Raw genomic sequence first — 14,650 nt, 5'->3', positions numbered from 1 at the left:
ACTAAGGTAAAAAAAAAATAGGTGTTAGGATTTTATTTCAAAACTCTTATTATCGAAATAATTTAACTATGCAATTTTAATGTGCATGGCACATACATTAAAATCATTTTTCACAAAGGTTCAATCCATAATGTCACATGCACGAACAATGATGGTTCTAACGTAAAACATGAATTCATATAAATACTTTTTACGTGAAAATTACCAAAATGCCATTTAATATCATAATTACATAAAAGACTCAATAATTTTCTAAACATACAAAGCCATTCTAAATCATACAATGACTGTTCAAACGTAAACTCATATTTTTCATAATTAATCTCTATTTAAACTTCAATAAAGCATAGTAATTCAAGGAAAAATTAAAAAAAAAACCAAACCAGTTGGAAAATGCTCTAAAATTAATGTACTAATTTTTAGGATTGAAAAACCAAAGAAAAAAAAACACGTGTTTCGAGACCTGGCCGGAGCTCCTTCGTGGCCCCCTTCTCCGGCGCCGACAACCTCTTCCCAGCCTTCGCGACGGCGTTAGAAGCCCCCTTTTCAATTTGAAAATGATCCCACGACATCCAACACTCCTTCTCGACCAAGAACAACCTAAGAAAATGGTTGGAATGCCTCTGTTCGAACTTGTCTCCCTCAAGTCCGGTACACCAGTTTTAATAATGATGCTTGGACTGTAATTTTCGTTTCCAAATGGTTTTTCTTCGTTTCTCTACGTCCAAGATGATCCTTAGGCCCTTAAGAGTCAATCCTAAACACCCAAAATTTCCCAGAACTTGTATACACTCCAACCCGATGCTCTTCTCCTTTTTTATTGAAAAAAAATGATAATGGCTATATTACATGTGTTGTGCTCAGCTTAGAGGGTCCTCCACTCTTTAAGGGAACCCAAAATTAGGGGTGTTCATAAAACTGCCCACACCACATCACACCACACCGCAATTTGCAGTTTAGAAACCTTCGCGGTGCGGTTGCGGTTTGTATTTTTGCCAAACCACGCGGTGCGGTGCAGTTTGCAGTTTTAAATTTTATAAATGCAGTTCAAACCACACCGCACTGCATCATTATATATATTAACTTTTTTATATTTTTTTTTCAATTTTACTACATTTAAAGTTAATACATAAATATTTATATAGTATAATATAATATACACAATATCTAGAAAGAAATATAATGTTTCATAGGCTGCTAACACATATTCTATTTCAATCTAAAGATATTCCTCCTTAATTAAAATAATATTTACTTTTATATTACAATTTTTATTTGTTATTAGTTTGTTATATTTTTATTGTTTTGCTTAAAATTTATTAGCTTGTTGTACACTCTATGGTTATGAGATTTATTATGAATTTTTCTTAATTATAATATTTAATTGTTAAATTATTTGGCAATAGGTATAAACCGCCAAAACCGCACCGCACAGCACCATACCGCATTTTTGCGGTGCGGTTTATGCGGTTTGAGGTCTATGCGGTGCAGGTTGCGGTTTGGAAAATTGTTCAAACCGGATATGCGGTGCGGTCCAAAAAATTAGAGAAAAACTGCACCAACCGCACCATGAACACCCCTACCCAAAATCGTGTCCTGGATGAAAGAAAGAAAGAAATAAATATAGCTGGAAATCATCACTTGCCTGATCCCTCCCCTCAAAAATAGGAAATTTAATTCAAATTTTAAAAAACACAATAATGACCAAAAGATTTCTATTTTAATGATGCTTAATAATTCAAAAAAAGGTCAGAAAATAGCATTTTAAATCTTAAAAAATATCCATAAAGATGATTTTTCCAATGTGTCATTATACCAAACCCAAAACAAGGGATAAAATGGTCATTTCACGTAAATTGTAGAATTATTATTATTAATCCTTTAATTAATAATAATATTCCAACTATGTAATAAAATAATTAAAAATGAAACTATATGATAAAATTAGGGGTGGCAATTTGGGTCACGACACGATGACACGACACGACACGACACGACACGATTAAGGTAAACATGAACACGACACGTTTAATAATCGTGTCGTGTTCGTGTTTACCTTAATCGTGTCATGTCATAATCGTGTTAGACATGATAACACGAATACTTTACATAGGTTTTATGATTTTTTTCGTATAGTTATGATTGATCGTGTCATAATCGTGTTATCTTGTTTGTGTCGTGTTGACCTGTTTAATAATCGTGTCGTGTTCGTGTTTACCTTAATCGTGTCGTGTCATAATCGTGTCGACACAAATCTGACACGTTTACATGAATTGCCAGCCCTAGATAAAATAAATCCCAAAATATTATTTCCCATTAATATGCTAATATTAATAAAAATATTTTAAATAAATAAATAATTTAATTCAATTAATAAACTATTTATTAGGCATAAACTCATACTGGAATTTAATTACTGTTATCCCCCAAAATTGGAGATCGATGACGTGGCAATAGAGGTGACAAGTGGCAGTGCATGGTCCGTAAACGACACATTAATAGTCAATAAATATATTGGCTCCTCAGAGTTGTGATAAAGTGATCTGGCTTAGGAGTGACCCGGTAGACCAATGAAGAATTTTGACTGGCCAGTCAAGAGTCATGACCAACCAGGCATGACCTTGTCCGACCAGTCATATGATTGTCTGCCCAGGCATGACCTTGTCTGCCCAGTCATGACCATGTTCGACCAGTCATGACCTGTCTGCCCAGTCAAGTGCATGTCTGCCCAGTTAAGGGCATGTCTTCCCAGCCACGTGCATGTCTGCCCAGTCAAGTGCATGTCTGCCCAGTTAAATGCGTGTCTGCCCAGTGAAGGTTTGGCCGACCAGACTGAATGTGATACAGATCGACTAGATAGAACAGGACGACGTCAAGATTCCCAGAAACAGTTTCAACAAGAATCGGTCTTGGCATACGCGGGAATCTCTCAATTTATCCCACAAATTTAGTGTATTGTTATATTTTGAATATTATTGTAATTTTAATATAATGAGAATAATAAAATATTCCAATTACGGGGGATATAATCTGTACGATCCTAAGCCTATAAATACAAGGCTTATGGCATCATAAAGGGGACTTTTGGACTTTTGAAAACTTTTGGTTCAAATTCTGAATTTCTAGAGAGAGAGAGTACTTGTATTTGAGAGAATTCTTGTATTCTTGTAATCTGCACTGAAGAAACTCAGTTGACTCAGGTTCATCTGATCTTGAGTGCAGATCTATAATCACAACTCTAAGTGGATTAGGCTATTACCAACATATTGGGGCTGAACCACTATAAAATCGTCTGTGTCATTTATTTCTCTTGAAGGTTTTTATCGTTTTTGACATCTACACGTCGTTGGCCAAAAACGCGGTCAACATTTTGGTGCTTTCATTGAGAGCCTGAAGAGAAAGACAGACGGTCCCTGAAGTATTATGGCGCCTAAGAGCACCAATGCAGCCTCCAAGAAGACAGGCTCCTCTAAAGAGCCTGCTAGATTAGAAGGTCCTGGCCCATAAGACCACAAGACTGAGCCTAGGGTCATGCTCGAGGACGTGACTCCAGAGGTCGAAGAACTCCAGGAAGCCATGGGAGCCTTCCAAGAGGAGATGGCACAATTCCACGCTAGACAGGAGGCATTCGCTGAAGAGATGGCCAGGCAGAAAGCCACGTTAGAGCAGCAAAGGCGCGATATGGAGGCCAGAAGCGAAGAGCTCAGACAACAACAGGAGGAGGTCAACCGAAGGCATCGTGAAGCAGCACTTGCTCTAGAAGCAGCTACCCAATTAGCCCAAGCCAATGCTCAAGCCGCAGCACAAGCAGCCACCCAGGGAGTAAGAAATAATAACGCTGGTCGGAGGACCACTGATAGAGCCGATTCTCGAGGACCGAGTAGAAGCAGGAGTAACCCCCCTGGTTGGGAAGATGATGGGGGACTGATCCAGAACTACCTTGACGCAAAGGGAGCACTCTAGAACCCCCTCCAAGAGCCACCTATTAGAAACTTCAAGGTCAGGAAGTCACCGATCAGGCAGTAAGAAGACCCCACCCAGGCAGGATCAGACCAAGACTCCTCGAAAGAAGAGAACTTCATAATTCAAAGATGGGCATGGTCGTGATGAGGCTGATAGTCATCACACCGATCAGTCAAAGGAAAAGGAGGGCAATGACCAACAAGGAGGAAAAGACTGCCCGGGGCGTATCGAAAGGCCTTCACTACACCTCGGCCAGCAACGTAGTGGGAGAGAGCAAGTCCCGCGTAGTAAGCCCTCTGAAAAATTGAAAAGTACAGTGTTTGATCGGGCAGGAGAGCATGCTTCCCGGAAGGATCTGAGGGACATTATCACCAACAAGAGGAGGACCATCCCAGTCGAAGGGCAAAATCTGAACCGCCCTGCCAGTCAAGTATAAATACTTGACGATGGCGCGCTAGATGGTAATGCCCGAACAGGCGGTCAAGACCTTGGAACCTCATCAGTTGCGCCAGCCATCCAAGCCCAACTTGACATGCTAACAGCTGCAGTGCAAGGTTTGTCAAAACGACCTTCCAAGATAGACGCGATAGACCACTAGAGTGGCAGCCCATTTTGTGCCCGGATTAGAGCAGCCCAGCCTCGGGCAAAATATAAAGCACCGGTTCTGCCAATATATACAGAAAAGGCAGATCCCATCAGACATGTTGGGAAGTTCGAGGACCAGATGGAATTGCTCGGAGTGAGTGATGATTATCGGTGTAGAGTTTTCCCGACTACTTTGTCGGATACTGCCCAGGAATGGTATTGGAAATTTAAGCCAAACTCCATTACCTCTTGGGAAGCATTCAGGAAGGAGTTTTGTAGACAATTCAACATTGCTCGGACTCCACCAGTTTATGCCAACCACTTGGCAGATATCAAACAAGGAAAAGATGAATCTTTAAAGAACTATATACAGAGATTCATGAGAGAATCCAATAGAGCAACTGCTGTAGGAGACAAAGGGAGGATGGTTGCCATATCCGCTGGGATAACTTATCGGAGCCCTTTGTGGGATAGTATACATAGGAATCCAATTTCAACACTTCAACAATTTCTTGACCGGGCGGACAAATATATTAAATTGGATGATGCAATAGAGAAAGAGGAGAATGGCATAAATAATCCGGGCGGATCAATTGACTCTAGTGGAAGGAAACGTGGAAATAAGGGGTCTAACCACCATGAGGAAAAGAAAGCAAAGTTGAAATCAAGTGAAAAGACAACCAAGTATGAGCCTCAGTTCACTAACTACACCACTCTCAGCTAGCTGAGCGGAGATATATCTTGCTAGTCATGAAGAGGTTCCCTACAAGAAACCTCCACCCATCAAGAAAGAGATGGGGAAGAGAGACATGAATAAGTTTTGTCGTTTCCATGGAGATTATGGTCATGACACGAATGAATGCAATCACCTCAAGGACGAGATAGAATTTCTTCTCCGGTCGGGCAAGTTGAGGAAGTATCGGGCAGAGACACCCCAAGGAGAAGGAGGTAGCAGCAATCCTGGTTTCAAGCGACAAAGATCTCCACCCTTGCAGCTCGGACCTATGGACTTTACCTTAGACACCGTATGTGAAGGTCCACACTTGGCTGAGGAAAGCAACGAAGCAAGGGAGAAGCATGCTGAGCGGGAGTGCTAGGATTAGGATCCACTAGAGCGGCGAGCATCGAAGGATATATTATTTCTAAATACCGCTTTTAGAGTGGTAGCTTGATTTCAAGTTATTTGACTTGTTATTTAAGTTTGGTTTATGAGCTGGTTATTTGCTAACCAGTCATTTTATTTTTGAACATTTTTGGTTGTTTAAGACTCGTTATTAGACATGTTTTGTGCTTTTTAATTTACGAGTAATAAAAGAGACTACGCGCAGCGTGGTCGATTCTTGCTACAAATATGCATGTGTGTTAGTTATCTGAGTAGTGTTCAACTGGTCACTAAAATCGGATAGTGTTCAACTGCTCGAATATTTTCCATATATTCTCTGTGTTTCACGAGCAATAAACTGCTCCAACAGATTCAGTCAAGTAGCGAGTGACCCAGGATCTTTCAACCCTTGATCACCTGGGGAGCACATGGGGTATACTGGTATATAATTTAACACAGGCAATAAGAGCACGAGTTAATATATCTGTTTTTAGGCTGACTTGTAAATTTTCGAAGTCTAAAAAGGCCATTAAGCTAACTTGTTTGACAAAGCTTAATTAACTTGGAATTTTTAAAATTTCAAGTTAGGAGCAGATATTCGTGTGACAGTAAACATTATGCTCATAAAATATTAGAGCAATAAGAGTGTGAGAAAGTATACTTAGTATGGACTTATGAAATGTCTACAATTTCTAAGTTAGAAAACTAAGTACTCATGCGAAAATATAAGGCATACATCAGAGTGACTTTACTATTCACAAAAAACTTATAACTTTTTAAGTCTAAAAAGACTTAGAATGTTTTAAGTTAGCAAAGAAAAGTAAAGTATAAATGCCAACAACTCGGTTTGTACGAGAAAAATATCAAAGCTGCTAAGCAACAATTGTCTTCACAACAAAAAAGAGTAAACTACTGGCAAGGTACAAAGTCTAGCTGATCAGAGACTGGTTACCAAGATGTTCAAAAACCAGTTGGGGAGAAATATGGAGGTTTATGTGGACGATATGCTGGTCAAGTATAGGACTACCCCTAACCATATAGGCATCTTGACTAAGGTTTACATAGTGCTCTGTCGCTTCTGGATGAAATTAAACCCCCAAAAGTGCACATTTGGGGTTGCCTCCAGTAAGTTCCTTGGATTCATTGTTAGTGCTTGGGGAATTGAGGCCAACCCTGAAAAGATCAAGGCCCTAATCGAGATGCCATCTCTGCAAAAGCATAAGGACGTGCAGAGCCTGACGGAGAGGATCGTAGCCTTGAGTCATTTTTTCTCAAAGGCAACAAACAAGAGCATTCCTTTCTTTAATGTCCTCCGAGGAAGTAAGAGATTTGAGTGGACGGAAGAGTGAGAACATGCATTCCAACAACTCAAGGCGTACATGGAAAACCCTCCAATCCTGTCCAAGCTAGTAGATGGAGAGCCTTTCTTGCTCCACATGGCTATCTTGGAGGACGCCATCAGTGCTACATTGGTAAGGGAAGAAAGACATGTTCAACACCCTGTCTATTATGTTAGAAAAAGACTCCTCAGGGTAGAGTCTAAGTACCCGCTGATGGATACGTTAACTTTTTGCTTAATGGTGGCCTTTCGAAAGATAAGACCCTACTTCCAGGCGCATCCGATTAAGGTCCTCACAAACCATCCCCTCAGGCAAGTCCTTCAAAAACCAAAGTCGTTGGGAAGACTCTTGAAGTGGTCAGTGGAGTTAAGTTAGTTCGACATCACCTACCATCCGAGGAATACCATAAAAGGTCAGGAACTCGATGATTTCATTACCGAGTGCATAGGGAATCAGGGCCAGCCTAGAAGTTGTTCGTTCACGGGTCTTTGAATGAAAATGGTGCTGGGGATGGACTTATTTTGGTTTCCCTTGAAGGGCATAAAGTGCACAGTGCCCTTCGCTTTGGGTTTAGCACCTCTAACAATAAAGAGAAGTACGAAGCCTTAATCGCTTCGCTCCGCGTGGTAATAGAGCTCAAGGCTGAGGGATTTTTAGTGATTCCAAACTCATTATGAACCAGGTTCTCAGAGAGTACTAGGCTCAGGGAACAAAGATGGCAGCGTACCTGGCAAAGGTTCGAGAAATACTGCATAACTTCCGAAGATTCATTATTCAGGAAGTGCCACGAGAGCAGAATTCTAATGCCGACGCCCTGGCTAAGCTGGCAACAACCAAAGATAATGAGTTGATCAATGTGAGCCCCATTGATTACTTGGAGTCTCAGAGTATCTCGACTCCAAACGAGGTGGAATCTGTACAACCCCAAGATGGGTGGATGGAGCCAATAGTCAAATATCTCGTCTCTAGGGAGGTGCCCCAAGATAATAAGGCAGCTCAAAAGTTGCTTTATCTAGTACCAAGGTACATTATCATTGACAATAGGCTTTATAGGCGAGGTTACTCTTTTCCTTTGCTTCGGTGTGTGTCCAAGCAAGAAGCCAGTCTGATACTCTGAGAAGTCCACAAGGGTTTTTGCAGAGATCATGCTAGGGGTGGAGCCTTACCAAAAAGATCTTGAGGCAAGGATACTTTTGGCCCACCATGAACGGAGATGCGATGGATTATGTCAATAAAAGCGACAAGTGCCAGCACTTCGCCAACATCCCCCGAGCGCCTCCAAATGAACTTACACAGATGACCTGTAATGACCCAAATTCGCTAATAAGGCTTAGGGCCTTGATTAGTGTGCCAGGAGGGCATAAATGGGATTGGAGTGAATATTATTGACTTAAATGTGTGAATATGTGATTAATGATGATTATATGATATTCAATGATATTATGTGATAATATGAAATAAGTATGTGATATATGTGAGAACCACATTATTATGTGGGCAGGTTCGCAGAGCACAACTCGAGACGATCCTAGGGTCAGATAGTGGGAAAAGTCACAACGGGACTTAAAATATGAATTTGGACAAGTCAGGGGTATTTTAGGTATCGGGTAGCTATTTAGACTATTGGGTTATGAAAATAAATATATGGAGATATATTTGAGGTTAGGATGTCTAAGCGGGAATATTGGGGGATTTTACCATTTTGTCCTCGGGGACAGTTCTGGCACCTCGAGCTTTGGGAATTAACTTAGTGGATAAGACAAACATAAGGAAACCCTTAGAAGAAATATAAAACGACCTTATTTTCTTTCCTCAGTTTAGTTTTCTCTCTCAAGGAACACTCAAGAAACACTCAAGGGGAAAACAGAGGAAAATTCTTGAGAATTGGAGCATTAGATTGCTGGGAACTCAGAGGAATTCATGGGTAATTTTGAGGCTTAGCTCAGTGAAAAATCCAGGACTAAATAAAGACTAAGGTAAGAGTTAATCCATGTGTTTTTCTGAAGTTCAACCTTGTATATCAACTGGTTATTGAGGTGCTGTCCAATTATTGATTAGGGTGGAATTGAGCTGGGAAACCTTGGGAATCAGCTAGACTATGGATAGAGGAAAGGTTCTGTTATTAAGGTTAGCTTTACTCCGTGAATTAGAGGTTTGAATTTGAGTTCTTGACTGGTTAGTTTTGGGTGTTTATGTCCTTGGGTTTTAGAGATTTAAAAGAAGATTCTAGAGTGTGTTGGGTTGGATTTCTGTTGAAATGTGTAGCATAAGTTGTGTAATAAGTTGTGGAAATGTTGGGTGTTGAAGTAGGGAGCTTAGGGGTGGTTTTGGCTGAGGTTTTGAGTTTTAAAATGGTGGGTTTTCTGGGCACGAAGGGAAGGGCTACGGATCTGTTCTAGAGTGCTGCGGCCCTAGGTTGAAGAAAGGCCAAGGGGGCTCGGCCAAGGGTGGGCGTCGCGGCGCCCAAAGCAAGGGTCGCGACGCATGTCTTTTTTCAGGTTGGCCTTGGTTCTGTTTTGAGGCTAGGGTTGCAGCCCTTGGTTGTGCACATGAACTTTTGAGGATTTTAGGCATGGGAGTGTGGTCTAGTATGCTCGGGATTGGTTTCACCACTGTGCTTGGTGGAATTCGGATTCCCGGGAGTTAGTTTTGTAACCGGAAACCTATATTTGAATAATAATGGAACCCTATACTTTGGTTGTGACTAGGCAATAAAGGCTTAGGCTCGGGAACAGATCGTGCTTGAGGGGCGTTGCTCGTAACTCAATAACTGTAAAGATTAAAGGTAAGAAAACTGCACCTGGTTGAACATATGTGATGGGACTAAGGGTTCCCTATTGTAAAGGCTTGAAATGATGGTATTAAGCCATGCAAGCTATTTAGTGAACCAACAGCCTAAGGGTGCCAAGGGTTTCACTAGCGCACAGGGCGCGGCTCGGCCACTGGTAGCCGAGGACAGCTTAATATGCACCGAGCTCGGTTTAAGCGGGTCAGAGTCAGTGGGTTAAACAGAGGGTGCAGCCTAAGTCGTCGACCCTGAATATTATGTGATATGAGTGAAATATGTGATTGATTGTATCTTGAATCCGAATATATGTGCTGAATATTTATTGTGGATTATTTGATGGGAGAACATGTGTTATGAATTAACTGTCTGTTATCATTGATTGTGTTGTATATGATGTTTTCTTGCTAGACCTTGGCTCACGGGTGCTGCGTGGTGCAGGTAAAGGCAAGGGCAAGTTGGATCGGCCTTGATTGGAGAGCTCAGCGAGTCGAATGTACATAGCCAGTTGCTCAGCCGCCACGGTTGAGGTTTAGGCAGGGACGCGAGACCCAAAGACTGTCTATTTTGCCTTAGTATGGCTAAGGTTTACTCATGTACTTTTGGAAGTCTGTAAACTTACTTTTAACTCTGTTTCTTTTGGGATCCCATGTATATAACAGTTTCATTATATAAAATGAGTCTTTTGAGACCAAAACCTTTTTATCCCTAGCACTTACATGTTTAATGACACGTTTTTAAAATGATGACTTGATTAGCAAGTCTTGCACTTTTTATAAGTACACAGTGTAGCGGTCTTGGCTATCTAGGGTGTTACATGACCAACCCATTGCCTTTTGCTATCTGGGGCATTGACCTTATCGTGTCACTGCCTACAGGGAAGTGAGGATTGAAATATGCTGTAGTGTTCGTCGACTACTTTATAAAGTGGGTTGAGGTTGAGCCGCTCGCTACAATCACCTCTAAAAAGGCCTTGGACTTTGTCATCAAGAACATCGTTTGCCGATACGGGCTCCTGAGGAAGATAGTTTCCAACAACAGATTGCAGTTCGACAGCGAAGTATTCACAGACTTCTGTCAATGACAAGGAGTTATCAAGAGCTTATCCTCCGTGGCCCATCCATAGGCCAATGTCCAAGTGTAAGCAGTCCGCAAGACACTCAAGTCCACTTTGAAGAAAATGCTGGAGTAAACAAAATGAGCGTGGCCCGAGGAGCTTCCCAGGGCATTGTGTGTTGGGAAACTTATACACGATCTTTCTTTATTTTCATGTAGATCTAATATTAAACAAATTAATATGAGATAACCTAGAACATGTTTCTAAAATTGAATTCACAGAGAAACAAAGATAAGAATACTTACAGTATACGCAACGAAATGAAAGAGTCATTCCTTCAGTTTCTCTAACTCTTGTATCCTTTCTGTCACAGAGTATTATTAAGAAACTGAACCGTTCTTCTAATTTCTTCACAGTCTTCCAATGTATCCTTAGAATCACCTAGACTAGTGTGGTAAATTCTCAACACATGAGATAGATACAGAGAGAAGAAGAGAAAATAACAAAGAGGCTTAGAAAAGGACTTGTGTTTAGAGAGAATCTAAAACTATCAGAAAACTAGTGATTAAACATATCTGTCATCTGTCTTGACTTCTCTCTAAGCACTCCTTTTATATCGTTTTACCCCTCATTGTATTTTATCCTTAAAATACTTAGTTCCTTGTAAATGATATTTCAGTAAACTAATTTAATTACTGAAATGAGATCTCTATCATTTAACACCTTGAACCAAACTAAAAGGAAACCATTGTTTCACTTCTTCATTAGAAGCTATAGATGTTCATATCTATGATTAACACTCCCACTCAATTATACTACCGAGTTCCCAAGATGTAAGTATGGGCTAGTCCGTAGGGTAAGCTGGTAACGAACAAGTCAAAGAACTCAAATAATACAATCAATTAGAATACTAACTGTAACGCCCTGGATAGCCAAGACCGCTACACTGTGTATTTGTAAAGGTGCAGGACTTGCTAATCAAGCCAACTGTTATCCCCAAAAATTGGAGTTCGATGACATGGCAATAGAAATGACAAATGGCAAGGAATGGTTAGGTGATCTGGCTTAGGAGTGAACCGGTAGACCGGCGAAGAATTTTGACTGGCCAGTCACATGTTTGTCTGCCCAGGCATGACCATGTCCGACCAGTCATGTGTTTCTCTGCCCAGGCATGACCTTGTCCGACCAATCACATGTTTGTCTGCCCAGTCATGACCATGTCCTACCAGTCATGATCATGTCCGACCAGTCATGACCTGTCTGCCCAGTCAAGTGCAAGTCTGCCTAGTTAAGTGCATGTCAGCCCAGTCAAGTGCATGTCTTCCCAGCCAAGTGCATGTCTGCCCAGTCAAGTGCATGTCTGCCCAGTTAAGTGCGTGTCTGCCCAGCGAAGGTTTGGCCGACCAAACTGAATGTGATACGGATCGACTAGATAGAGCAGGACTACGTCAAGATTCCCAGAAACGGCTTCAACAATAATCGGTCTTGGCTTGTGCGGGAATCTCTCAGTTTATCCCACGAATATAGTATATTGTTATATTAGGAATATTATTGTAAATTAAATATAATGAGAATAACAAAATATCCCAATTATGGGGGGGGGGGGAACCTTCTGTACGATCCTGAGCTTATAAATACAAGGCTTATGGCATCATAAAGGGGATTTTTTGGATTTTTTGATTCGAATTCTAATTTTCTAGAGAGAGAACTTGTATTTGAGAGAATTCTTGTATTCTTGTAATCTGCACTGAAGAAACTCAGTTGACTCAGGTTCATCTGATCTTGAGTGCAGATCTATAATCACAACTCTAAGTGGATTAGGCTATTACCAACACATTGGGGCTGAACCACTATAAAATCGTCTGTGTCGTTTATTTCTCTTGAAGGTTTTTATCGTTTTTGACATCTACACGTCGTTGGCCAAAAACGCAGTCAACATTTTGGTGCTTTCATTAAGAGCCTGAAGAGAAAGATAGACGGTCCCTGAAGTATTATGGCACCTAAGAGCACCAATGCGGCCTCCAAGAAGACAGGCTCCTCTAAAGAGCCTGCTAGATCAGAAGGTCCTGGCCCACAAGACCATGAGATTGAGCCTAGGGTCATGCTCGAGGACGTGACTCCAGAAGTCGAAGAACTCCAAGAAGCCATGGGGGCCTTCCAGGAGGAGATGGCACAATTCCACGCCAGACAGGAGGCATTTGCTGAAGAGATGGCCAGACAGAAAGCTACGTTAGAGCAGCAAAGGCGCGATATGGAGGCCAGAAGCGAAGAGCTCATACAACAATAGGAGGAGGTCAACCAAAGGCATCATGAAGCAGCACTTGCTCTAGAAGCGGCTACTCAATTAGCCCAAGCCAATGCTCAAGCCGCAGCACAAGCAGCAACCCAGGGAGCAAGAAATAATAACGCTGGTCAGAGGACCACTGACAGAGCCAATTCTCGAGGACCGGGCAGAAGCAGAAGTAACCCCCCTGGTCGGGAGCATGATGGGGGACCGATCCAGAACTGCCCCGACGCAAAGGGAGCACTCTAGAACCCCTTCCAAGAGCCACCGAACAGAAACTTCGAGGTTAGGAAGTCACCGATCGGGCAGTAAGAAGACCCCACCCAGGCAGGATCAGACCAAGACTCCTCGAAAGAAGAGGACTTCACAATTCAAAGATGGGCATGGTCGTGATGAGGCTGATAGTCATCACACCGATCAGTCAAAGGAAAAGGAGGGCAATGACCAACAAGGAGGAAAAGACTGCCCGGGGCGTACCGAAAGGCCTCCACTGCACCCCGGCCAGCAACGTAGTGGGAGAGAGCAAGTCCCGCATAGTAAGCCCTCTGAAAAATTGAAAAGTACGATGTTTGATCGGGCAGGAGAGCATGCTTCCCGGAAGGATCTGAGGGACGTTATCACCAACAAGAGGAGGACCGTCCCGGTCGAAGGGCAAAATCTGAACCGCCCTGCCAGTCAAGTAGAAATACTTGACGATGGCGCACCAGATGGTAATGCCCGAACAGGCGGTCAAGACCTTGGAACCTCATCAGTTGCACCAGCCATCCAATCCCAGCTTGACATGCCAACAGCTGCAGTGCAAGGTTTGTCAAAACGACCTTCCGAGCTAGACGCGATAGACCACCGGAGTGGCAGCCCATTTTGTGACCAGATTAGAGCAGCCCAACCACTAGCAAAATATAAAGCACTAGTTCTGCCTGTATATACAGAAAAGGCAAATCCCATCAAACATGTTGGGAAATTCGAGGATTAGATGGAATTTCTCGGAGTAAGTGACGATTATCGGTGTAGAGTTTTCCCGACTACATTGTCGGATACTGCCCAGGAATGGTATTGGAAGTTTAAGCCAAACTCCATTACCTCTTGGGAAGCATTCAGGAAGGAGTTTTGTAGACAATTCAACACTGCCCGGACTCCACCAGTTTATGCCAACCACTTGGCAGATATCAAACAAGGAAAAGATGAGTCTTTAAAGAATTATATATAGAGATTCATGAGAGAAGCCAATAGAGAAACTACTGTAGGAGACAAGGGGAAGATGGTTGCAATATCTGCTGGGATAACTTATCGGAGCCCTTTGTGGGATATCATACATAGAAATCTAATTTCAACACTTCAAGAATTTCTTGACCGAGCAGACAAGTATATGAAATTGGATGATGCAATCGAGAAAGAGGAGAATGGCATAGACAATCCGGGCGGATCAACTGTCTCTCCTAGCGATGGTGGAAAGAAACGTGGAAATAACGGGTCTGACTACCATGAGGAAAAGAAAGCAAAGTTGAGTTCAAATGAAAAGCCAACCAAGTATGAG

Source organism: Humulus lupulus, chromosome 7 (genome assembly GCF_963169125.1).
Source record: "Humulus lupulus chromosome 7, drHumLupu1.1, whole genome shotgun sequence".
Taxonomy (NCBI): domain Eukaryota; kingdom Viridiplantae; phylum Streptophyta; class Magnoliopsida; order Rosales; family Cannabaceae; genus Humulus; species Humulus lupulus.
Note: the sequence above shows the minus strand (reverse complement) of the source record.